The sequence below is a fragment of the Moschus berezovskii genome, chromosome 9, assembly GCF_049115385.1.
Source record: "Moschus berezovskii isolate FMDL1 chromosome 9, NW_MosBer_1.0, whole genome shotgun sequence".
In the NCBI taxonomy this organism is placed as follows: domain Eukaryota; kingdom Metazoa; phylum Chordata; class Mammalia; order Artiodactyla; family Moschidae; genus Moschus; species Moschus berezovskii.
Window position 1 is genome coordinate 26,176,758 of NC_142468.1, and position 24,058 is coordinate 26,200,815.

The 24,058-nt window shown below is 43.2% G+C and overlaps 1 protein-coding gene across 1 annotated transcript in view; it reads right to left on the minus strand.

Moving 5' to 3' along the window:
• The window catches only part of FUT8 (fucosyltransferase 8), a 452,301-nt gene extending 441,062 nt beyond the window's left edge, over positions 1–11,239 (minus strand). The window contains exons 1-2 of the mRNA XM_088839526.1: positions 11,124–11,239; positions 4,878–4,979 (exon numbers count right to left, since the gene is read on the minus strand). The gene's annotated coding sequence lies outside the window, so the exon portion shown is untranslated. The remainder of the gene's footprint in view (positions 1–4,877; positions 4,980–11,123) is intronic.
• Positions 11,240–24,058: the final 12,819 nt, after the last annotated feature.

Genomic DNA, 24,058 nt, shown 5'->3' on the forward strand with positions numbered 1-24,058 from the left:
TGCAATAATATCAGTAACTGTGGCTAGCATTTATTAGTTGTTTAAAATGTATTTCACAAGCATTATTTCATTAAATCCTCATAAGATCCTAAGAGGAAGGAAGTACCACTAGTTGGATTACACAGATAAGAAAAGGGCTTGAAGCGTAAAAATCTATCCCAAGATCACATAAGGGGATTGGAATGCAAAAGTAGGACATCAAGAAACACCTGGAGTAACAGGCAAATTTGGCCTTGGAGTACAGAATGAAGTAGGGCAAAGGCTCATAGAGTTCTGCCAAGAGAATGCACTGGTCATAGCAAACACCCTCTTCCAGCAACATAAGGGAAGACTCTACACATGGACATCACCAGATGGTTAACACCGAAATCAGATTGATTATATTCTTTGCAGCCAAAGATGCAGAAGCTCTATACAGTCAGCAAAAACAAGACCGGGAGCAGACTGTGGTTCAAATCATTCACTCCTTATTGCCAAATTCAGACTCAAGTTGAAGAAAGTATGGAAAACCACTAGACCATTCAGGTATGACCTAAATCAAAACCCTAATGATTATATAGTGGAAGTGAGAAATAGATTGAAGGGGCTAGATCTGATAGACAGAGTGCCTGATGAACTATGGACGGAGGTTTGTGACATTGTACAGGGGACAGGGATCAAGACCATCCCCAAGAAAAAGAAATGCAAAAAAGCAAAACAGCTGTCTGAGGAGGCCTTACAAATAGCTGTGAAAAGAAGAGAAGCCAAAAGCAAAGGAGAAAAGGAAAAGTATACCCATTTGAATGCAGAGTTCCAAAGAATAGCAAGGAGAGATAAGAAAGCCTTCCTCAGTGATCAGTGCAAAGAAATAGAGGAAAAAAATAGAATGGAAAAGACTAGAGATCTCTTCAAGAAAATTAGAGATATCAAGGGAACATTTCATGCAAAGATGGGCTTGATAAAGGACAGAAAAGATGGGCTTGATAAAGGACCTAACAGAAGCAAAAGATATTAAGAGGTGGCAAGAATACACAGAAGAACTGTACAAAAAAGATCTTCACAACCCAGATAATCATGATGATGTGATCACTCACCTAGAGCCAGACATCCTGGAATGTGAAGTCAAGTGGGCCTTAGGAAGCATCACTACGAACAAAGCTAGTGGAGGTGATGAAATTCCAGTTGAGCTATTTCAAATCCTGGAAGATGATGCTGTGAAAGTGCTGCACTCAATATGTCAGCAAATTTTGAAAAGTCAGCAGTGGCCACAGAACTGGAAAAGGTCAGTTTTCATTCCAATCCCAAAGAAAGGCAATGCCAAAGAATGCTCAAACTATTGCACAATTGCACTCTTCTCACACGCTAGTAAAGTCATGCTCAAAATTCTCCAAGCCAGGCTTCAGCAATACGTGAACCGTGAACTTTCCAGATGTTCAAGCTGGTTTTAGAAAAGGCAGAGGAACTAGAGATCAAATTGCCAACATCCGCTGGATCATCAAAAAAGCAAGAGAGTTCCAGAAAACCATCTATCTCTGATTTATAGACTATACCAAAGCCTTTGACTGTGTGGATCACAATAAACTGTGGAAAATTCTGAAAGAGATGGGAATACCAGACCACCTGACCTGCCTCTTGAGAAATCTGTATGCAGGTCAGGAAGCAACAGTTAGAACTGGACATGGAACTACAAACTGGCTTCAAATCGGGAAAGGAGTACGTCAAGGCTGTATACTGTCACCCTGCTTATTTAACTTATATACAGAGTACATCATGAGAAATGAGGGCTGGATGAAGCACAAGTTGGAATCAAGATTGCCGGGAGAAATATCAATAATCTCAGATATGCAGATGCTACCACCCTTATGGCAGAAAGTGAAGAACTAAAGAGCCTCTTGATGAAAGTGAAAGAGGAGAGTCACAAAGTTGGCTTAAAGCTCAACATTCAGAAAACAAAGATCATGGCATCCGGTCCCATCACTTGATGGCAAATAGATGGAGAAACAGTGGAAACAGTGGCAGACTCTTTTTGAACTGTGGTGCTGGAGAAGACTCTTGAGAGTCCCTTGGACTGCAAGGAGATCCAACCCGTCCATCCTAAAGGAGATCAGTCCTGAATGTTCATTGGAAGGATTGATGATGCTGAAGCTGAAACTCCAATACTTTGGCCACCTGATGCGAAGTACTGATTCATTTGAAAAGACCTTGATGTTGGGAAAGATTAAAGGCAGGAGGAGAAGGGGACGACAAGATTAGATGGTTGAATGGTATCACTGACTCAATGGACATGAGTTTGAGTAGGCTCTGGGAGTTGGTGATGGACAGGGAGGCCTGGCATGCTGCTGTCCATGGGATCTCAAAGAGTCGGACACGACTGAGCGACAGACCTGAACTAAAGATGACACGTTGTTGTTCAGTCGCTAAGTCTTGTCGGAATCTGTGTGCCCCTCCTTCTCTCCTGCCTGGCGCTAGGCTGAGACTCTTTCTGTGTCACACAGGCATTTGGAGTTTTTGCAAGATTGACATTAAATTCATGCTCAGATTAAGACGCTGCCCCCAAGCCCCATGATGCAACCAGTCCCTGCTGAAAACTACCCTGTACATCCAACAGGGTTCCCCAGAAACTGCACTCTGCTGCTAGCCCTGGTATCAGAGGGTAAAATGGGAACAGTAGGAAGTTAAGCAAGTTAAACTAAGCTCTGAAAGTACTCTTGATTCTCAGTCATCTAGGCTCAGGGGTGCAGAAGAGGGTGTACAGCTAAAATCATCTTCTTTCTACAGAAGAGACGATACAGCCTCACATTCAAGGCACCTACAGCCCTCTCATGGATGTAGAATCCCTTTAAGAACATCTATAGGGCGACTCACTAGTGAATGCAATTACAGAGCACAGAGAAAGAGAGGCTGAGGGGGTGGGAAGTTAAAAAGAATGCTCAGAATGCAGTAGAACCTTTCAGGGAAAGGTTTCTAGAAGTAGTGAGTAGATTGCATAAAAATTTAAAATATTTTCTTGGTACAAGTTCAATATATGCCCATGACAAACAAATCAAAGAATGTAGACAAGCAGAGAAAGGGAATTTTTTAAAAAGAACCACCTACAATCTCGCCCACCCAAACACAACTTCTGTTAACACTCTCAACACCTTGACAACCAGATTTTGCAGGAGGCAATGTGCCAAGCTGGAGCACAGGTTGTTTGTGTGGGGCTGGGAAATGGCTGGGGGAAGAAGTGGTCCTGGCATTTTTTAGTCTATGCTAGAAGTGATAAGAAATCTATTTGATGGGATTAGGAGGTAGAAAGTTTTGGAAGAAGACTAAAAGAAGATCTCGCAGACCAGGAAGAGAGGAGAAACAGGCAGTAGTACCAAGGAGCCTAGCTAAACAGTGACAAAATTCAAATACTCGTAACAGCAATAATAGCAAACATTTGTTGAGAGCTTACCACATATGTGACACTGTGCTAAGCACTTTATAGTCCCTCATCTTATTTAATTTTCATTTCATGTAAAGCTTTTCCCAAGCTCATCAATGGATGTTTCTTTTTTTTTTTTTTGGCCATACCGTACATCTTGTGGGATCTTATTTCCCCCACCAGGTATCTAACCACTGGACTGTCAGGCAATTCCTAACATTTCTTACAGAGTATTCTATAGGCTACCTGGGCAGGAGAAGGAGACAACAGAGGATGAGATGGTTGGATAGCATCACCAACTCGATGGACATGAATTTGAGCAAATTCTGGGAGTTGGTGATAGACAGAGAAGCCTGTTATGCTGCAGTCCATGGGGTCACAAAGAGTCGGCACAACACAGCGACTGATATGAACTGAACCAAACTGTCCCGTGGTTAGGCCCCAAGGTGTCTGTTAGATTTGTTTGTGCCATCGTTTGATTGCAGGTCATCTCCAGACTGAAATTTTTAAGTCACGGTCAAGAGTGAGCTTGCCCAGAAAATTATTATAAAATGGGGGATTCCCACAGCTATCTTCTGAGTAACCCACAGTCATTTCCTTCCCAAAGTGCTCTCAGGATGAGACAGACTGAGCAAGAGCCCAGCCTAAGACATGAGGCCTGTGGGCTCTACAGGCCCTCAACGTCCTTGGATTCAGTTCAGTTCAGTCATTCAGTCATGTCCCACTTTGCAGACACACAAAGGACTCTTTGTCCTTGGGTTAATCATCCCATAACCCAACAGCCTAGAAAGAGCCTTTGGCAGGAGGTATGCTGGCCTCAAGGCAATAAGAAGGTAAGTGCAGGACAAACATTCAACAGCACCTGAGAATCCAGGGACAGAATCAAGACTGGGAAAACAGGCTGATAAGGGAAGGTGGGGAGAAAAGAGCCCGCACCCTGGTGTTGGTCCCTTATAACTTCATGTGACTTGAGCCAAGTCCTCTGGCCTCTCTGGGCCCTTATCTCTCACATTAGGGAGTTGGCCTTAATGATCTCAAAGGTCTTTCAGCTCTGGGCGGGAAAACACTATCTCAACCCAAGGGGCATGTGCTGCTGCTCTTGTTTACCTCTGGGACAAGTCCAGAAGCTCCATGCTGCCGGGAGGACTTGGGCAGATACAGGCTGACAGGACCCCCTGGCCACAAAAAGGATGACCACCATGGAGGAGGTGGGGAAGACCAGCAGTTGCTCCAGCCCTGAGTTGGTTACCAGTGCCTCCCAGCTCCAAAATTTTATCTCACTTGATCCTCCCCGTTTTCCAGTGAAGTTAGGGAGCCCCAGGCGTGACCACAAGGCAGAGATGGAAAGAATTCTTATGGGAATGGAAATGTATTTTTAAGAACACCCAGGTAGGAAAGGAGCAGCCGGCTTCCCAGGTTCTCAATTCCAGGCTGTGAGGCAGGTTTCACAAATTACGAAGAAAGTTTTGCAGCAGCTCTAAGGACCCACCTTCTTTCTCCTTGACTCACTCTCATTGGCTGGCTGGCTGCCACTCACCATGGAGTCAGCTCTCCTATTGGACTGAGTTCACCCTTGTCACCTCTGAAGTACCTGTGATAAGAAAATTGTGATATTAATTCACTTGCTGTTTTTTTCCATTGCCTTCTCTTTTCAGGCAGGCATTGCTAATCAGGCTTTTTGTTTTTTCTTGCCTTAAGAATTCTTGCAGAACAGAAAGCAAAAGCTCCTTGAAGCTAATAGATATTCCTGTCTGGATAAAAGCCCTGGTTCATTGAGGAGATGATGCAGATATACAGAAGGAGAAGGGGTTGGGAGTAGGAAGAAGGAGGGCTTTGAAGGAAAAGGAAAGGAAACAAGAGAGATAGGAAACCAGAAAGAAAAAGATAAACAAATAAAAACAAACTCTGATTATGATAACATATTCCAGGGTCCTGGGTAAGGCCTGGATCTCAAAAGCGCATGAGGCCTTAGGTATGAGTTGCCCAGACGTGTCCAACTCTTTTCGACCTCATGGACTGTAGCCTGCCAGGCAAGAATACTAGAATGGGTAGCCGTGCCCTTCAGGGATCTTCCCGACCCAGGGATCCAACAGGGGTCTCCCACACATTGTGGGCAGATTCTTTACCATATGAGCCACCAGACAAGCCCCATTGAATTTCCAGTATCACCAGATTTCTGAGCCGCAAGTGTGACTCAGAAACAACAAAGTCACCAAACTAGAAGACACCTGAGGCATCAGAGAAAACTCACTGTAGACTATGAGCTGATGAGTGGATGGGACACCTCGACACTTACACCCAATTGTGCACAATCTTTCAGGGGCTTGAGCCCCCAAAGTGACAGATTAATCTGCCCTCTGAACAGGATTGGGGGTTCAGAATCTGGTTTACTTTGATTAAAGATTTTTTTTTAAAAAAAAAGCAGAGGAATATACTATCCTTAGCTCAGTTGGGTTGTAAAGTAGGCATCACATCCCGACATGCATAGAAACATGAATGACCCCATTGTCCTGGCAAAGATACCAGTTACATCACCTTAATACTCCAATCTTATTAGCTCTAAGCTCCCATCAGCTAAGGGAGAAATTATAGTCCCATGCTCTGTTGGTTGGGATGCTCTAGTCACAAGTAATAGTATTCTCTTACTGCAAATAAAAGAAAACTCAGATCCAAACATGTAAAGAAATAGACTATATCACTAATGAGAATTAGAAGCTGTGGGTTCCACCTGCAGTACAAGGTGTACTCAAGGTGTAAAGGACTCAGGTTATTTTCATCTCTCTGTTTCCTCCAGCAGGCTCCCTAGGTGGTAATAAGATGACTTCATCAGACACAATAACATCCCAAAGAAGCAAAGTACATTCTTCCCATGGCTGCTTCTCAGGAGCATGGAAATTTTCCAAAGATCCCCTGTAGAATTCCTTTCATGTCTCATTAGGCAGAATTGGGTACATTCCTACACTTACACTGAGCTTTGGCAAGGGGAATGGGATTGCCAGGGTTGGCTTGAAGGGAAGCTCAGGAATCCACCACAAAGAACACTAATCAAGTACTTTCCACCTTCCAAATGCAGGCTTGCCCACTGTGAAGTCAGACAGATATAGTTTATCTGGGATCATTCTTAATTTATGTTAAATGCTTTCTTGGGGACCGTAGCATCCCCCTTTAAAGCCTAGAAGGCACTCAGATTTGCTTATCCATTTCTGAACCCCACATGCAAATGCAGCTCAAGTTTCCTTTCCTGAGAGATTCTTCAGAAGAAACAGCTCCTTAGAGGAACATAATGTCTCAGGAGAGGGGTGACTCATACTCTGTGTGCCAGAGAAATCAAACTTCAGATCTGGCTCAGCCAAAACCTCCAGCTTGGGCTCTACACCTTATGTTACCTTTTACCACCAGGGGAGCATAGAGGTGGCTAGTGGCTGTTGGGCCACCAGCAATACATGCTGCATGAGCCGTGGCAGCCACATTGAGAAGAGACTGGTTGTGCTGTTTTTCTCAGAGAAAGGCTGTGTATTTGGCATCATAGTTTCCCCTTCCAGTTACTTAGAATTTTGATATTAACCCCACTTTATGTAAGAGGAAAACGAGGCACAGACTAGTTGTGCTTAATGTCACTCAGCTAATTAAGTGGCAGTGCTAGGAACATTCTTGTTTGAGTCTTTTTACGGACATATGTTTTCCTTTCTCTTGGGTAAATGCCTAGAAATTTAATTGCTGGTTTGGAGTATGTGCATATCTTACTATGAGAAATTGCTGAGCTGTTTTCCAAAATCACATATGAGTGCTCCAGTTGCTCCACATCCTCATCAACATTTGGTGTTGTCGAGTTTTAATTTTAACTATTCAGTAGGTGTGTATTTGTTTTAATTTGCATTTCCTGCTGACGACACAGGAGTCTGGTGGGCTGCCATCTATGGGGTTGCAAAGAGTCAGACACGACTGAAGCGACTTAGCAGCAGCAGCAGTGATGTTAAGCACTTTTTAATGTTCTTATCAGCCATCTGTACATCTTCTTTTGTGAAGTGTTGGCTATGTTTTTAAAATTGGGTTACTTTTTTTCCATTGTTCAGTTATAAGAAAGTTTTATATTTTGCTAATAACATTTTTTTGTTTTGCAAATACTTTTTCCCGGTCTGTGTTTTGCCTATTCATTTTCTTAAGGGTGAAGAAATTTTAAATTTTGATGCAATCCGATAGGTTTTTTTCTTTTGTTTATTGTTTTCTGTAAGCTGTTTTAAAAATTTTTTTTTGCCTACTCCAAGTTGGCAACCCACTCCAGTAATCTCGCCTGGAAAATCCCATGGACGGAGGAGCCTGGTGGACTGCAGTCCATGGGGTCACTAAGAGTCGGACACGACTGAGCGACTTCACTTTCACTTTTCACTTTCACGCATTGGAGCAGGAAATGGCAACCCACTCCAGTGTTCTTGCCTGGAGAATCCCAGGGACGGGGGAGCCTGGTGGGCTTCCGTCTATGGGGTCACACAGAGTCGGACATGACAGAAGTGACTTAGCAGCAGCAGCAAGGTTGTGAAGATATTTTCTCATGTTCTTTTCCAGAAGATTTATGTAGTTTTTACATTTAGGTCTATGACCTATCTCAAATTAATGCTTGTGTATGGTGTGAAGTAAGGGTCAAGTTCACTTTTTAAATGGAAATCCAGTTCTTTCAGTACTATTTGTTAAAAGACTCATTTTCCCATTGAAGTGAGTTAGCAGCATTGTAAAAAAGTTACTTAGCCATTTTAATGTAGGTCTTTTTCTCTACTCTTTTCAACTTTGGTCTTCATGACTATTCTTACCCCAATATCCTGCTCTCTTGAATGTTGTAGCTTTGTAATAGATTTTTAATTCAGGTAGCTTGCGTTCCCTATCTTTGTTCTTTTTCAGAATTGTTTTAGTTATTCTAGGTCCTTTGCTTTCTCGCATACTTTAGAATTTCTTTTTTCAATTTCTACCAAAAACAAAAACAAAAAAACACCAACAACTCTGCTAGGACTTTGGGATGTATTGAGGTAGGTAAGTGTAAAATGAAAAGCCAACAGTGTTTTCCTTCCTATGTGGAGAAAAACCCAGTTCTTCCTTACAACATCTTTCCTTCCTTTACCTCTCACACAGAACAGGTCCCTTCCAGCCCTGATCTTTTGTAACTCTTCAGTCTACAAAGAGGGTATTGAGGCAGGAGCAATAACAGCCTTCAGCCTGTTAGGCTGAGTGCAGAGACTGAATCCTTAGCCCAAGTTTTGATCCAACCAGTGGGTCAGATTTCTAGGGGCAGAGTGGTCCTCAAAGGTCTAGTTGCCCATGAAGCAGAGGTTTGAGGAAAGACCCAGTGGCCTGTGAAGTAGAGGTTTGAGGAAGATAGAGAACAAGTTTATCCTCCTTCCTCCTGGATGATCTGTGTAGAAATAACAACTTTCTCAAGATTTTGAGTTCATATCCCCAAGGATTCTGTACTCAGTCCCAACATGTGTAAGGTTTTCCCACAAAAGAAGTTCTCTGTGACACCAGCCGGGTGTCCTACAATTCAACTCTGACACTATCTACCTGGAGATAGGGTCAGATTCTATGAGTCAATGGCTCAGTTCTACAAGACTGCCCGCCTCCTTCCCTCCACTGCACCCAGGTTCAAGGTTGTTCACTGGCTTACACTGGAGAAAATAGAACATTAGGTGAATTACTGTAGTTAGATTGGAGGTTCCAATGACCCCCACCTTGGGTTTGATTAATTTCTTAGAGTGGCTCGTTGACCTCAGAGAAACATTTTACTCACTCGATTATCAGTTTATTCTAGAAGGATATAAGAGGAACAGCCAGATGGAAGAGATGATTCGGGCAAAGACCGTGCACTCTCCCTTCTTCTCCAGGTATTCACCAACCCAGAAGTTCTCCAAGCCCCATCCTCACTGAGGTGTTATGGGGGCTTCATTACAAAAGCAAGCTTGATTAAATCTTTGACCACTGGAGACTGAACTCAATCGTCATCCCTTCTCCCCACCCTGGAGATCAGGGAGTACAACTGAAAGTGGCAACCCTGTAATCACTTGGTTGGTTACCCTGGCAACCAGCCCCATCCTAAGGCTATCTGCTGCTGCTAAGTTGCTTCAGTCGTGTCCAACTTTGTGCGACCCCACAGACAGCAGCCGACCAGGCTCCTCCATCCCTGGGATTCTCCAGGCAAGAACACTGGAGTGGGTTGCCATTTCCTTCTCTAATGTGTGAAAGTGAAAAGTGAAAGTGAAGTCGCTCAGTCGTGTCTGACTTCTAGCGACCCCATGGACTGCAGCCCACCAGGCTCCTCTGTCCATGCGATTTTCTAGGCAAGAGTACTGGAGTGGCTTGCCATTGCCTATCTAGGGGCTTTCCAAAAGTCTAACAAAGACTTTTTCGCTCTCTTCACAAAAACTTCAAAGAGTTTTAGGAACTCTGTGCCAGGAACCTGGAGAAAGGCCAAATACATATTTCTTATCACAAATCACAACTCACTTCCACCTTAGAATATTTCTCTGCTGGTATATCAATCCTCTTCAACTTCTCCTCTGTCACAAAAGAGAAGGATCCCTCCATGTTTTAAGAGCTAACTTCTCTCCCAAACTTCTGATCCCATCTCAGTCTGACTTTTCTGTTCCTTCTCCAGCATTTCAAACCTTCCTTCTCCAGTGACCTCTGCCCTGTCTTCAAGTATTCCTGCATTTTTAAAAATCCGGAATCAAGTTCAAATTACCCTTAGCATCCATTTCACTCCTGCCTTCCCCTTCCAGGATTCTCTCTAGTTTTGTGTAACTGCTGCCTTCCTTTCTCACCATCTGTTCATTTCTTAAATCCTTGTAGTAGAAGGCCCACCCTTTATCAAACGTTATGAATCATCTGCAACTGACCAAACCCAGTGCCCCATCAGCCCGCAGTTTCTCCTCTCTGGGACACTGTGTCCAGGATGCTTTCTTTTTCTCCTTCATGGACCTCTCTTTCCCTGTGACTCCCCTCACCCTGATCTGCTTCCTTTATAACCATTCCCATCATTGTTTCTTGGTCATAGAGAGACTACAGGCCACCAGACAAAGAGCCCCAACTTACCATCTGCAAATCTGAAAATTCATCATGTGTCTGATTAAAAAGGAACATTTGTCTCTTCCCCATCCTGCAGCAGATCTGTCCTTTCTCAAAAAATTAGCCTCTCTTGTTCTTGAATCTTAAACTTTGCTGCTATTCTTTCCCAACATCAAGAAAACATTGTTGGACTTCCCTGGTAGTAGTGTGGTTAAGAATATTCCCACCAGTGCAGGGAGCACCAGTTTGGTCCGTGATCTGGGAGGATCCCACATGCCGCGGACCAACTAGGCCCATGCACCTCAGCTACCTGAGCCTGTGATCTAGAGCCCACAAAACACAACTACTGAAGCCCACACTTGTGTTCCGCAACAACGAGAGGCCCACACCCCGAAACTAAAGAGTAGCCCCTGCTCTCCCAGAACTAGAGAAAGGCCCTGCACACAGCAACAAAGACCCAGTGCAGCCAAAAATCAATCATTCTTTTTAAAAAAGAAAGAAAACATTGTCACCACCTCTTTCTCTTTTTTAAAATTGTCTTGTTTTTACTTCCTTTTGTACTTACTTCACTATCGAACTTCTGAGTTATGTGTTCCCACTGTCTCCCCTTAGACCCTTTCTGATCACTCCTCAGTCCTCTGAAACGTGGCTCTTATTTCCAATGTGTCAGTAAAAATAACCTCACCAGAGTTTACCAGCGACCTCTTTGTGGCCACAGCTTTTGGTTCCTTGTAGTCCTCTTAACTTCTTCTTGATGGTCCTGACGTTACTCACCGCTTCCTGCTCTTTTTTGCCTTTCCCTCCCCTCCCCGTGACCACGGCCCCGCTCTGAGGCTCTGAGGGCTGCTTCCCGTCTGCACCTCCACAAACATCTCTCCTGCCACAGGGTGGCAGTGGCCCCCCTCAGGTTCCGTCCTGGGCCCCATCCTTTCCTCACTTACCCTGAGTGATCTTGTCCACTCCTGCACTGCACATGTGTTAATTCAGCACCCACTCTAAGTCAGAACAGTACTGATTTAAGCCCTGAGGGTAAAACAAGTCCTTGTTCTTGTGGATTTGCCATTTGCCAGTGGTGTCAATTCCATCTCTATACCTGCTCTCCCTCTTTTGCCCATTCAGTCTGCTTGGCTATTCCGTGTCACCTCAGACTCAGTATTTCCAAAACTGAATTTTTCATCCTTAGCCTACCTCCAGTTTCTCCTCTTGTCTCAGCTACACAAGTCAGAATGTGCGCGTCTTCTTTGTTCGTCACCATCTTTGAGTCTTCATTTTCCTGGGACTTCCCTGGTGGCTCAGAGGTTAACGCGTCCACCTCCAATGCAGGAGACCCGGGTTCGACCCTCCTGATCTGTAACCAAGTCCTGTCAATTATCCCTTCGGATCCTCCAAAATACCTCTGAAACCCATCTGCTGTTCTCCGTGCCTGACACCATTACTCGCTCTTCCTTGATTCCTAACGGGTCCCTCTAGTCTTGACCACTCTCGTGCCCCATCCCACACCTTCAATACCCTGTCCACATCACGGCCACAGTCATTTCCAATACAACTCTGGTCACGTGACCTCCCTGTTTAAAACTCCTCGTTGCCCTTAAGATAACAGCCAACCCCTTTAACATGGCCCAGAGAGCTCCTGCTTAGCTGTCAATCTCATGTCTCCCCATTATCAGCATCACTCTCAACTCTTCTGTCACATAAGCTTTTTTTTTTCAATGACCTGACTTTTTCTTTCATGGACCTGGATGTGCCACGCTTCCTCATGCCTCCCAGCCTCCCTTAGCCTGAAACACTGCCCCATGCCTGACCTCCACCCCTTCTCCTGGCTGACTCCGACTTACTCCAGTCTTACTTTAAACGTTACTTCTAGAATACTTGCCTTAAAGTCTCCAGTCTGTGGTAGTTCCTCGCCTCTTCACATCAGTGCCATCCTATCCTATTTACCCTATTATGGCTTTCTGATTTTTTTTTTGGCATGTTGATAAAGTTTAATACATGTTTTATTAGAATAAAAAAATTTATAATTACTGATTATAATAATTATTAGTGAAATTAAATTATAATAAGTATTAATATAATTATACTTCCTTTCTCATGGCTTTTGGCAAGAAATACATCAAAGGACAGAATATGCATAAATACCTGCTAGAGATCAGAGCAAAATTCAGAGACAAGAAATGGCAGATTTATGATTACAACGTTGTGTTATTTTGTTGACAGTTGTAACATTGTTATTCAGTCACTAGATTTTCTGATTTGTTTTGTTGTTTTCCATGTCCTTCTTTCCATTAGAATCTAAGCCATGAGATCAAGGCAGGGGTAAGGTCTATGTCACTCATGTTTGTTGTATTCCCAACTTGTAGAAAATACCAGTCAACACATATTTGTCAAATGAACGAATAATTTCTTGCCCTCCTCCTCCTACCATCTAAATACAGACATGCTTAAGAATCATATTGCTGAGCTTTATTCAGTTTCCTTCTTTATATGCCACTGATTCCTATGATTTCAATGACCATGTCAGTGTGAAGTCTCCAAACCACCTGCAGGCTGGTATCACTCAGATCCACATCTGCGTTTCCAACATTATGCTAAACATTTATGCTTGGAGGGTTTTTCAGCATCTCAGATGTGTGCTTAGTTGCTCAGTTATATCTGACTGTTTGGGACCCCATGGACTAAGGCCCGCCAAGTTGGCCCTGGGATGCTCCAGGCAAGAATACTGGCGTGGGTACTTTGCCAACCAAGGTCCGTCTAGTCAAGGCTATGGTTTTTCCCGTGGTCATGTATGGATGTGAGAGTTGGACTGTGAAGAAAGCTGATCACCGAAGACAAATGATACACAACATTAAAAGCATGCAAAGATACATATTCAAGGATGTGTGATGCATCATTGTCTATAATATTGAAAAATTGAAAACAACCCAATGCCTATCAAAAGAGAATTGGTAAACAAATTACAACTGCAGAGCCTTCAGTTCAGTTCAGTCGCTCAGTCATGTCTGACTCTTTGTGACCCCATGGACTGCAGCACACCAGGCTTCTCTGTACATCACCAACTCCCAAAACATACTCAAACTCATATCCATTGCATCAGTGATGCCACCCAACCATCTCATCCTCTGTTGTTCCCTTCTACTCCTGCCTTCAATCTTTCCCAGCATCAGGGTCTTTTCCAATGAGTCTGCTGTTCACATCAGCTGGTCAAGGTATTGGAGCTTCAGCTTCAGCATCAGTCCTTTCAGTGAATATTTAGGGTTGATTTCCTTTAGAATTGACTGGTTTGATCTCTTTGCTGTCTAAGGGACTCTCAAGAGTCTTCTCCAACATCACAGTTAAAAAGCATCAATTCATCAGCACTCAGCTTTCTTTATAGTCCAACTCTCACATCCATACATGACTACTCGAAAAACCATAGCTTTGACTAGACAGACCTTTGTTGGTAATGTCTCTGCTTTTTAGAGCCTTAGAAAGACTAAAAAAGACTCACATATTAATGTGAAAATATGTATCTGATATACTGTTAAGTTAAAAAGGAGGCTTCAGAATAATAAATATGGTTTAGTTTCATCTTATTCAGTTATTCAACATGCATTTATTGAATACCTGCTATGTGCCAGTTTCTGTTCCAAGTGCTGGGGATGCTCAGAGGACAAGACATTTCTTTTTTCTCACAGAGCTTTCTAGACAAATTACGCGCGCACACACATACACACACATATATTTCAGGGCTTCCCAGGTGGCTCAGTGGTAAGGAATCTGCCTTCAATGTAGGAGACATGGCTTTGATCCTGGGTCAAGAAGATCCCCTGGAGAAGGTAATGGCAATCCACTCGATTCTTGCCTGGGAAATCCCATGGACAGAGGAGTCTGGCAGGCTATAATACTTGAGGTCGCAAAGAGTTGAACACAGCTTAGTGGCTGAGCACCCACATATTGTGTCAGGTAATGATGAGTGCTATCAAAAAAACGTGGAAAACTCAGTAGTGGCCACAGGACTGGAAAAGGTCAGTTTTCATTCCAATCCCAAAGAAAGGCAATGCCAAAAATGTTCAACCAACCACACAATTGCATTCATTTCACACGCTAGCAAAGTAATGTTCAAAATCCTTCAAGCTAGGCTTCAACAGTAGGTGAACCAATAATTTTCTGATGTGCAAGCTTGATTTAGAAAAGGCAGTGGAATCCAATAGCAAATTAACAACATCTGTTAGATCATTGAAAAAGCAAGAGAATTCCAGAAAAACATCTACTTCTGCTTCATTGCCTATGGTAAAACCTTTGACTGTGTAGATCATAACAAACTGTGGAAAATTCTCAAAGAAATAGGAATACCAGACCACCTTACTCCTGAGAAATCTGTATGCAGGTCAAAAAGCAACAGTTAGAACCAGACATGAAACAATGCACTGGTTCCAAATTGGGAGAGGAATACATCAAGGCTATATATTGTCATTCTGCTTATTTAACTTATATGGAGAGTACATCATGGAAAATGCCAGGTTGGATGAAGCATAAGCTGGAATCAAGATTTCCAGGAGAAATATCAATAACCTCGGTTATGCAGATGACACCACCTTTATGGCAGAAAGTGAAGAGGAATTAAAGAGCCTCTTGATGAAGGTGAAAGAGGAGAGTGAAAAAGCTGACTTAAAACTCAACATTCAAAAAACAAAGATCATGGCATCTAGTTCTATCACTTCATAGCAAATAGATGGGAAAACAATAGAAACTGTGACAGACTTTATTTTCTTGGGCTCTAAAATCACTGCAGACGGTGACTGCAGCCAGGAGATTAAAAGATGCTTGCTCCTTGGAAGAAAAGGAATGACAAACAGAAGCAGCATATTAAAAGGTAGAGACATCACTTTGCCTACAAAGATCTGCCTAGTCAAAGCTATGGTTTTTCCAGTAATCAAGTACAGATGTGAGAGTGGGACAATAAAAAAGGCCGAGCGCCAAAGAATTGATGCCTTGGAACTGTGGTGTTGGAGAAGACTCTTGAGAGTCCCTAAGACAGCAAAGAGATCAAACCAGTCAATTCTAAAGGAAATCAATCCTGAATATTCACTGAAAGGACTGATGCTGCAGCTGAAGCTCCAATACTTTGACCAGCTGATGTGAACAGCAGACTCATTGGAAAAGACCCTGATGCTGGGAAAGATTGAAGGCAGGAGGCGAAGGGGACAACAGAGGATGAGACGGTTGGATGGCATCATTGACTCAATTGACAGGAGTTTGAGCAAACTCAAGGAAATGGTGAAAGACAGGGAACTCTGGCGTGTTGCAGTCCACGGGGACACAAAGAGTAAGACATGACTGAGGGACTGAATGACAACAACGATGAAAAAAATGTCTGTGTTATTTTAGGTAGAGTGGTCAGTGAAGACCCTCTAGAATGGTAACATTTGACCAGACACCTGAATAAAGTGAGGGCAAGAATCTTGTGAATATTTGGGGAAAGGACATTCCAATCAGGGGGATCAGCCAACATAAAGCCGAGAGTAGTGCAAGTGTAACTGGCTCTAGAAGCAAGAAGGAGCCCTCTGCAACTGGAGCGAAGTGAAGGCACAAGAGAACGGGACCTGGGACCACAGAGGCCACCTGCGGCCAGGCCAGGCAAAGGTTCTGGAATCCATTCTAAGTGTGACAGAAAGTCCATCTTTGGAGGTGTGTATGTTACAACATGTTAGTGTTTCACGTGTTGAAACACTAAAAACATTTTTAAGGTTTTAAAAATATATACCAAACTGTTATCAGAAAATATTTCCAGGACATGGGATTACAGGAGACTTTCATTTTCAAAAACATAGCCTTATGTTGTGTTTTACAGTGTGTTTATAATGAGTATATATAAATTGGGCAATCAGAAAAAAATGATGATTTTAAAAGTTTGTGCAAACTCTTTGACTCATCAACTCCCTTTAAAGAAACACATCCTTTAAAAAAAAATGGTTAAGTGTGTAAAACTGTGTGTATAAGGATGTTCATTATAGTGTTACTTATAATACCAAAAATTGGAAATAGCTTAAATGTCTGACAATAGGGAATTGATTCAATAAATTATGGTAAAATTATACAATGACATCACAGGAGCCCTGACAAGTTATGTCATAGAATATCACCCCACGCTCAAAGCCTAGCTCAATTTTCAACTCTAAGAAACCTTTTCTAGCACCCCTGCCTAAAATGATCTCTTGAAACTTATTTGTGCATGTTGTCTACCACACTCTTGTGACCCTAACTATGTACTGTTCCATTCTGGAACAACTTTGGTTCCCACTTGGCTTGCCACAGGCTGTGCTAATGGAAGCAGAGCAGGGCAGAACAATTCCAAACAATAGATAATTCATTCCTTTGTAAATCCGTCACACCATTTATCTTGCAGTGGATTCACCTTCCTAATTAGCTTTCCTTATGTTGATATCGAAAGCAATGAGCATCTCTAAAGCACACACACAAGTAGCAGAGGGAAGAGATCCAGAAGACTGAAGTTCCCCTGGGTAGCCCCCAGAATTGATGGCATGCACTGGGGGTCCAGAGAATTGCCAGGGCCCTTCCCCTGCACAATCACCTTCTCCCTTTTCACGGAGAAACTGGAGCACTCCCTTCTTCTCAGGCTTCTGGGCTTGTGCCGTTGGCTTGCAAGGCTGGGCTCCCGAGACTGGTTCTGAGCCCCTGTGTGCACACATTTCTCCTTCTGGCACTGTCCTGGGGCAATGAAAAGCTGCCGATGAGTCACAGCGGGCCTTTTTCCTCCAGGCCCATGGCTGACTCAGCTGCTCCCACAGAGTCCAGGATACATTCCTTCCACCCATCCCACAGTTGGAGGTAGGGGCCAATGTCACTGGGGAGAGAGAGGCCATATGAACCTACTTACCCCACAGCCATCCTAAACCAAGCTTCCTTTGCTTACAGGAAGGCTCACTGTGAACATCTCTTCTGTCCCAGCAGCGCTGAGAGGCAGGCAGGGTTTCCTACCTTGTGGGACATTTGAGCAGGCTGGAAAGGAATACCCCTCTTCCCTACAAAGTCCTCTGCCAGCTGAGGACTTACGAGTTACAAATGAGTCAACAAATGGAGACTATGTTTAATACTGATAACTGCTGATTCTGTGACTATGTTTCTGTTTAGGGGCCACCTACTTCTGAAGACTACCTGGATGTCTCTTAAACTTTTCCATATTGATCCTGAAGTGGAATTTTTGGTGTTTCAGTTCAGATTCCTTTGCAGTAGCTCAGCAACTCATGTTAGGAAACAACAAAAAAAAGAAAGAGAGATAGGATATTGAGTTTTGGAGATGGGAGGTGGGGTTGCCTCTGTAAATTTCCCAGGGGAAGAAGATCTATTGTTAAAAATCTATCCTTTCTTCTTTCCCTCTCTCTCACTCCTTTCTTTCCCTCCTCCTGTCCCTACCTCTCTTTCCCCATTTCTCAGTTCAGCCTATAAGCGCTCTCTCTCCACTCTTGGACTCCTATCTCACTTCCCCACCTTAGACAGGAGCTGGGAGTGATTCTTTCTGTTTTGTTTTTAATATTTATTTTTATTTATGTATTTATTTGGCTGTACCAGGTCTTAGTTGCAGCATGCAAAATCTTAGTTGTGGTATGTAGGATCTAGTTCCTTGATTAGGGATCGAACTTAGGTCTCCCTGCATAGGAAGCACAGAGTCTTAGCCACTGGACCAACAGGGAAATCCCTGGGATGGTTCTGAAAGGAGATAAGGTGCTACAATCTCCTGCAGATGTCTCGGCTCTCAGACAGATCCAGGTAGCTAGCACTCTTGTCTCTTGTCACCCAGCTTTGGCACCACCCCATGGCCCCAACAGCTTCTGAATAAAATTCTGGTTTCCTTTAAGAATTTTTGAAGGCCATTTCCATAGCCCTACTGGCTGAGGTGCTCAGGATCAGTCCTTTCCATGAGCAAGATGGTGGCTTTCAAAGTGGAATCTGGGACTCCAGAGCTTAAAAAAGCAAACAGCAACAAAACTCATTCTAGAGTTCCCTTGTTTAGCTAAACAAAGATTTGGGTGCCAGGTTCTGTGGGGAGGTCTTCATCCCTGCTCCTGGGGAGTTCACAGTCTGGCTTCTCACCGCTAGATTTTCTGGCACACTCAGTTACCGGCCAGCAGAATGAAGCCACCTGTTGGAGGTGGTCCCCTTCCTGACTCAGCCTCTAAGAAATATGGCAGTTCTGCTTCCTTTCAGATTCACAAATGTTCTGAATCCATGAACGGTCCTTCAGCACCTCTTTTTCAGAGGTGGAAACGGAGGCCCAGAAAAGAGACTTGTCCTGAGCAGGTCACAAAACTGGTGGCTGTGTTGGGCCTGGGTCTGCTTCCTGCTCCCCCACATCACTGCCTCCCAGGCATTCCTTTGAACTAATGAGCCAGGCAGAATCCATTACAGTTGACTGCTTCTGTGCTTGCCCTGATTGTTCCTCCCTCTTGAGAGGTAACCAAATAAGCTCCACTAGCATGCTGAGAGGCTCTCCTCCCAAGATGGAAGAACAAGAGTTCTCTGTGAGGATTAGAGCCAAAGAAGCTCAATCAAGTTACCACTGATAGCCTCATGATCTCTGCACAAGTTATTAATACAATTGTCTCCTACCCTATGACCAGAGCCCTCTACACACCCAAGGGTCTGAGATGTGCTTAAGAACATGAATTCTTGGTGCTTAAAAATATCCAGTCTAAGGTTTTCAAACTGGTGGTCCTAAGCTATTAGTTGGGTGAAAAAAAGAAAAAAGTCTAATTTTTTAAAGGAAAGAAAAAAGTAAAAAAATACCAGAGTACAACCTATTTGTGGTAGGCAGAATTCTCAGATCACATCCCCAGTGACCTTTTGTCATGCCTTCCCCTTGAGTGTGGGCAGGACCTCTGAATATGATAGGACATCATTCCCAAAATTATGGTAGTCACGTTAGGAGAACCACTGGCTAAAACTGCCCACTGGTCAGGCACCATAGTAACCACTTGCATGAGTTATCTTAAGCAGAAAGTCCTGGTAAGGAATGAGGAACTAACAAACTGCCACCAACCAGAAGAATCCAGAAAAGGTCAAAAGGAGAGAGGAGCCTCTAGTCCATATGTCCCACCAACCTCCCAGAATCCTTCTGGCTGGAATCCATCCTGGTTGATTCGTGCACCACCAGGAAGGACCCTGACTCAGAGTGACTGGCCTGAGACAACTCAAAAACTAACCTCATCACCATAAAATTCAAGGCTGTAAGCCATGTGGCAGAGCAGTTCTCCTCGGTTCCCTTACCCTGCTGCTCTCTGTCCAGGCACCCTTTCCCAATAAAATCTCTTGCTTTGTCAACATGCGTGTCTCATTTCTGAATGTTAGACAAGAGCCTTCTCTCAGGCCCTGGAAGAGATCCCCTTTCCTGCAACAGTTACATGGCAAAGAAGGGATCTTGCAACATAATCAAGATTCATAATGCAGACCCAAAAGCATTGCCTGCCATTTCAGTAAACAATGACTTTTGCCCACCATCAGCACTGCAACATTCTGTGGGGGATTCAGGATGGAAAAAAACACCAATACTGGCCCTAGACTGTTAAGATACATATTGAAGGAGTAATACCAATGATCCCAGGATCTTGTATCTTACCACACATAAAAAGGAACTAAAATCATTAACTTGAGACTTTTGTCTTTTGTGATTAGCAGCGATCTTATCTTCGACTACATGATTTTTGTTTTTTCAGCAAAGTCTTCTATATATCCTGTTTCCTCTCTTACCTCTTCAGAATGATTCCTCAGAGCTATCTTAGAGACTGTCTTTCAGGCTATAGTCTTCAATAATATCTCCAAATAAAACATAACTCAAAATTTTTATATTGTATATTATTCTTCAGTCAACAATAATCAGTTGACTTTGAGATAATCAAAAGAGAGATTATTCTTTTAAGTCAGGATGGGCCTGACTTAATTATATAATCCTTTTAAAAGAGAGGCTCTCCTGCTGGCCCTGAAAAAAATCAAAAAGAACAAGCTGCCAACAATCCCATGAGCTTGGAAGAATATCCCAAGTACAGGTAAGATGGCAGCGCCAGCTGACACTTTGATTACAGGCTTGTGAGAACTTGAGCACAGTATCCAACTAAAGCTCTACTTAAAACTCTAACCTATGAAAACTGAGATAATAAATGTATGTTGTTTTAAACCATTGCATTGGTGGTAATTTGTGGCACAACAATAGAAAACTAATATAATACTCTAAATCATAAAGATGAGCACTATATGTTGCAACCTTTTTTCAGTTTTATATACATATATATATAATCATTAGACCATGGTATAAAATGCATTTTTGTTTTCAGAGGTGGTAAAAACATTGGAAGCCACTGATCTAGTTATCTGTTGTTCAGTTACTAAGTTGTATCTGACTCTTTGTGACTCCATGGACTGCAGCACTCCAAACATATCTGTCCTTCACTATCTCCTGGAGTTTGCTCAGATTCATGTTCATTGAGGCAGTGATGCTACCTAACCATTTCATCCTCTCCCAGCATCAGGGTCTTTTCCAATGAGTCAATTCTTCACATCAGGTGGCCAAATTACAGGACTTTCAGCTTCAGCATCTGTCCTTCCAATGAATATTCAGGACTTATTTCATTTAGCATTGACTGGCTGGATCTCCTTGCAGTCCAAGGTTCTCTCAAGAGTCTTCTAGTCATAGAGTGTCGGCTAAAAAAAGCTGCACAACTTGAGAGTCATGGGTTAAGTTTTACTGGGGGCTAAAAGAGGATTGCAGCCCAGGAGACAGCACCTCTCTGAGACACTGCCCCAAAGAGGCAGTGGGAGAAGGTCAATATATAAGACTTTGGTGAAGGCGAAGTTCAATATATTAATCACTCCTTTCATAAAAGATTATCTGGAAGTAGTCAAACAGGAGATGGCAAGAGTGAACACTGACATTTTAGGAATCAGTGAACCCAAATGGACTGGAAAGGCTGAATTTAATTCAGATGACCATTACATCTATTACTGTGAGCAAAAATCCCTTAGAAGAAATGGAGACACCTTCATAGTCAACAAAAGAGTCCAAAATGCAGTACTTGGGTGCAGTCTCAAAACCAATAAAATGATCTCTGTTCATTTCCAAAGAAAACCATTCAATATCAGAGTAATCCAAGTCGATGCCCCGACCATTAATGTGGAAGAAGCTGAAGTTGAATGATTCTATGAACATCTACAAGACCTTCTAGAACTAACACCAAAATAAATAAATTAATTAATTAAATGTCCTTTCTATCCTGGGGAATGGAATGCAAAAGTAGGAAGTCAAGAGATACCTGGAGTAACAGGCAAGTTTGGCCTTGGAGTGCAGAATGAAGCAGGGCAAAGGCTGACTGAGTTTTGCCAAGAGAACACACTAGTCACAGCAAAAACCCTCTTCCAACAACACAAGACTCTACACATGAACATCACCAGATGGTCAATACCGAAATCAGACTGATTGTATTCTTTGCAGCTGAAGATGGAGAAGCTCTATACAGTCAGCAAAAACAAGACAGGGAGTTGACTGTAGCTCAGATCATGAACTCCTTACTGAAAACTTCAGACAAATTGAAGAAAGTAGGAAAAACCACTAGACCATTCAGGTATGATCTCAATCAAATCCCTATGATTATACAGTGAAAGTGACAAATAGAGTCAAGGGATTAGATCTGATAGAGTGCCTAAAGAACTATGGACAGAGGTTCGTGACATTGTACAGGAGGCTGTGATCAAAACCATCCCCAAGAAAAAGAAAGTCAAAAAGGCAAAATGGTTCTCTGAGGAGGCCTTATAAACAGCAGAGAAAAGAAGAAAAGGGAAAGGCAAAGGAGAAAAGGAAAGATATACCCATCTGAATGCAGAGTTCCAAAGAATAGCAAGGAGAGCTAAGAAAGCCTTCCTAAGTGATCAATGCAAAGACATAGAGGGAAACAATAGAATGGGAAAGACTAGAGATCTCTTCAAGAAAATTAGAGATACCAAGGGAACATTTCATGCAAAGATGGGCACAATAAAGGACAGAAATAGTATGGACCTAACAGAAGCAGAGCATACCAAGAAGACGTGGCAAGAATACACAGAAGAACTATATAAAAAAGACTGTAATGATCCAGATAACCACGATGGTGTTACCTTTGGAAGGACTGTAGCTGAAGCTGAAACTCTAATACTTTGGCCACCTGATGCAAAGAACTGACTCATTGGAAAAGACCCTGATGCTGGGAAAGATTGAAAGCAGGAGGAGAAGGGGATGACAGAGGATGAGATGGTTGGATGGCATGCCCGACTTGATGGACATGAGTTTGAGCAAGTTCTGGGAGTTGGTGATGGACAGGGAATCCTGGCATGCTGCCATCCATGGGGTCAGACATGACTGAAAGACTGAAGTGACTGACTATCTGCTAATCACAAGGATCTGATGTCATCATGAAGGGTTTTAGGTCTTTTCTAGACATGAGAAGTTGCAAGGATGGAGATCATAAAATCTGTTCCTGAAAGTATCCAACTATCTAAAGGCCTGTCCCACCAGATTCCCTGGATCACAGAGTGTCTCACTCCACCCTGAACTCCCTCAGGAGGTGTTGAATGTCAATATCTGCAGCAGCACAGGTTTCAATCTCCACAGAGGCAGATGGCAAATGCCCTTGTTGTTCAGTCGTTGGTAATGCTCTTGGCAAGTGCCAATTTGTAGTTGACAAGAGTAATTTATCTAAGGTCAAGCAGTCATTTATAGACAAATCAAATCTAGAATCCAAGCCTCCCTGTGAAATCAAGTGGGGCCCTATGGGGCTACCAGGCACAGAGGCCTTTCTGTCCCCCATCTCTTGTAGGCAAGACTCCAGCTTCCATGACCTTCTCTGAGTTCCAAAGGGCAGTTTTTCAATACAGAAACCAGTATGTTTCCCTTTGTCTGGCAAAGCAATAAAGCTCTCCTTTTTCACTTTACTCAAAACTCTGCCTCCAGGATCTGATTCAGCACTGGCGTACAGAGTCAGAGATTTAAGTAACACCTGGTCAATACTTTCTCCATCACACGAGACTGCTTAATGTTGTTAGTAAATGAAACAGAGCAGGATCCTGTGAAAGTGAAAGTGTTAGTTGCTCAGTTGTGTCTGACTCTGTGACCCATGGATATAGCCTGCCAGGCTCCTCTGTCCATGGGATTTACCAGGTAAGAATACTGGAGTGGGTTTCCATTCCCTTCTCCAGGGGATATTTTTGACCCAGGAATCTGTCAACTACAAAGTGGCACTTACAAAAGGCACTGCCAATGGCTGAACAACAAAGGCCTTTGCCAGCTGCCTCTACGGAGACTGAACCCTGTGCCGCTGTAGCTGTTGACCTTCAACCACCCCTGCGGGAGTTCAGGGTGGAGTGAGGCACTCTGTGCTCCAGGGAATCTGGTGGGACAGGTCTTTAGATAGTTGGACGCTTTTAGGAACCGATTTTATGATCTCCATCCTTGCATCTCCTCATTTCTAGAGAAGCACTAAATCCCTTCATGGTGACATCAGATCCTCATGACTAACAAAAAACCTTCTGTAAAATGAGTACTTCATGGTATTGAGCTCCCCCTTCACCCAAACATTGTATATTGGCCTTCCCCCACTGCCACTT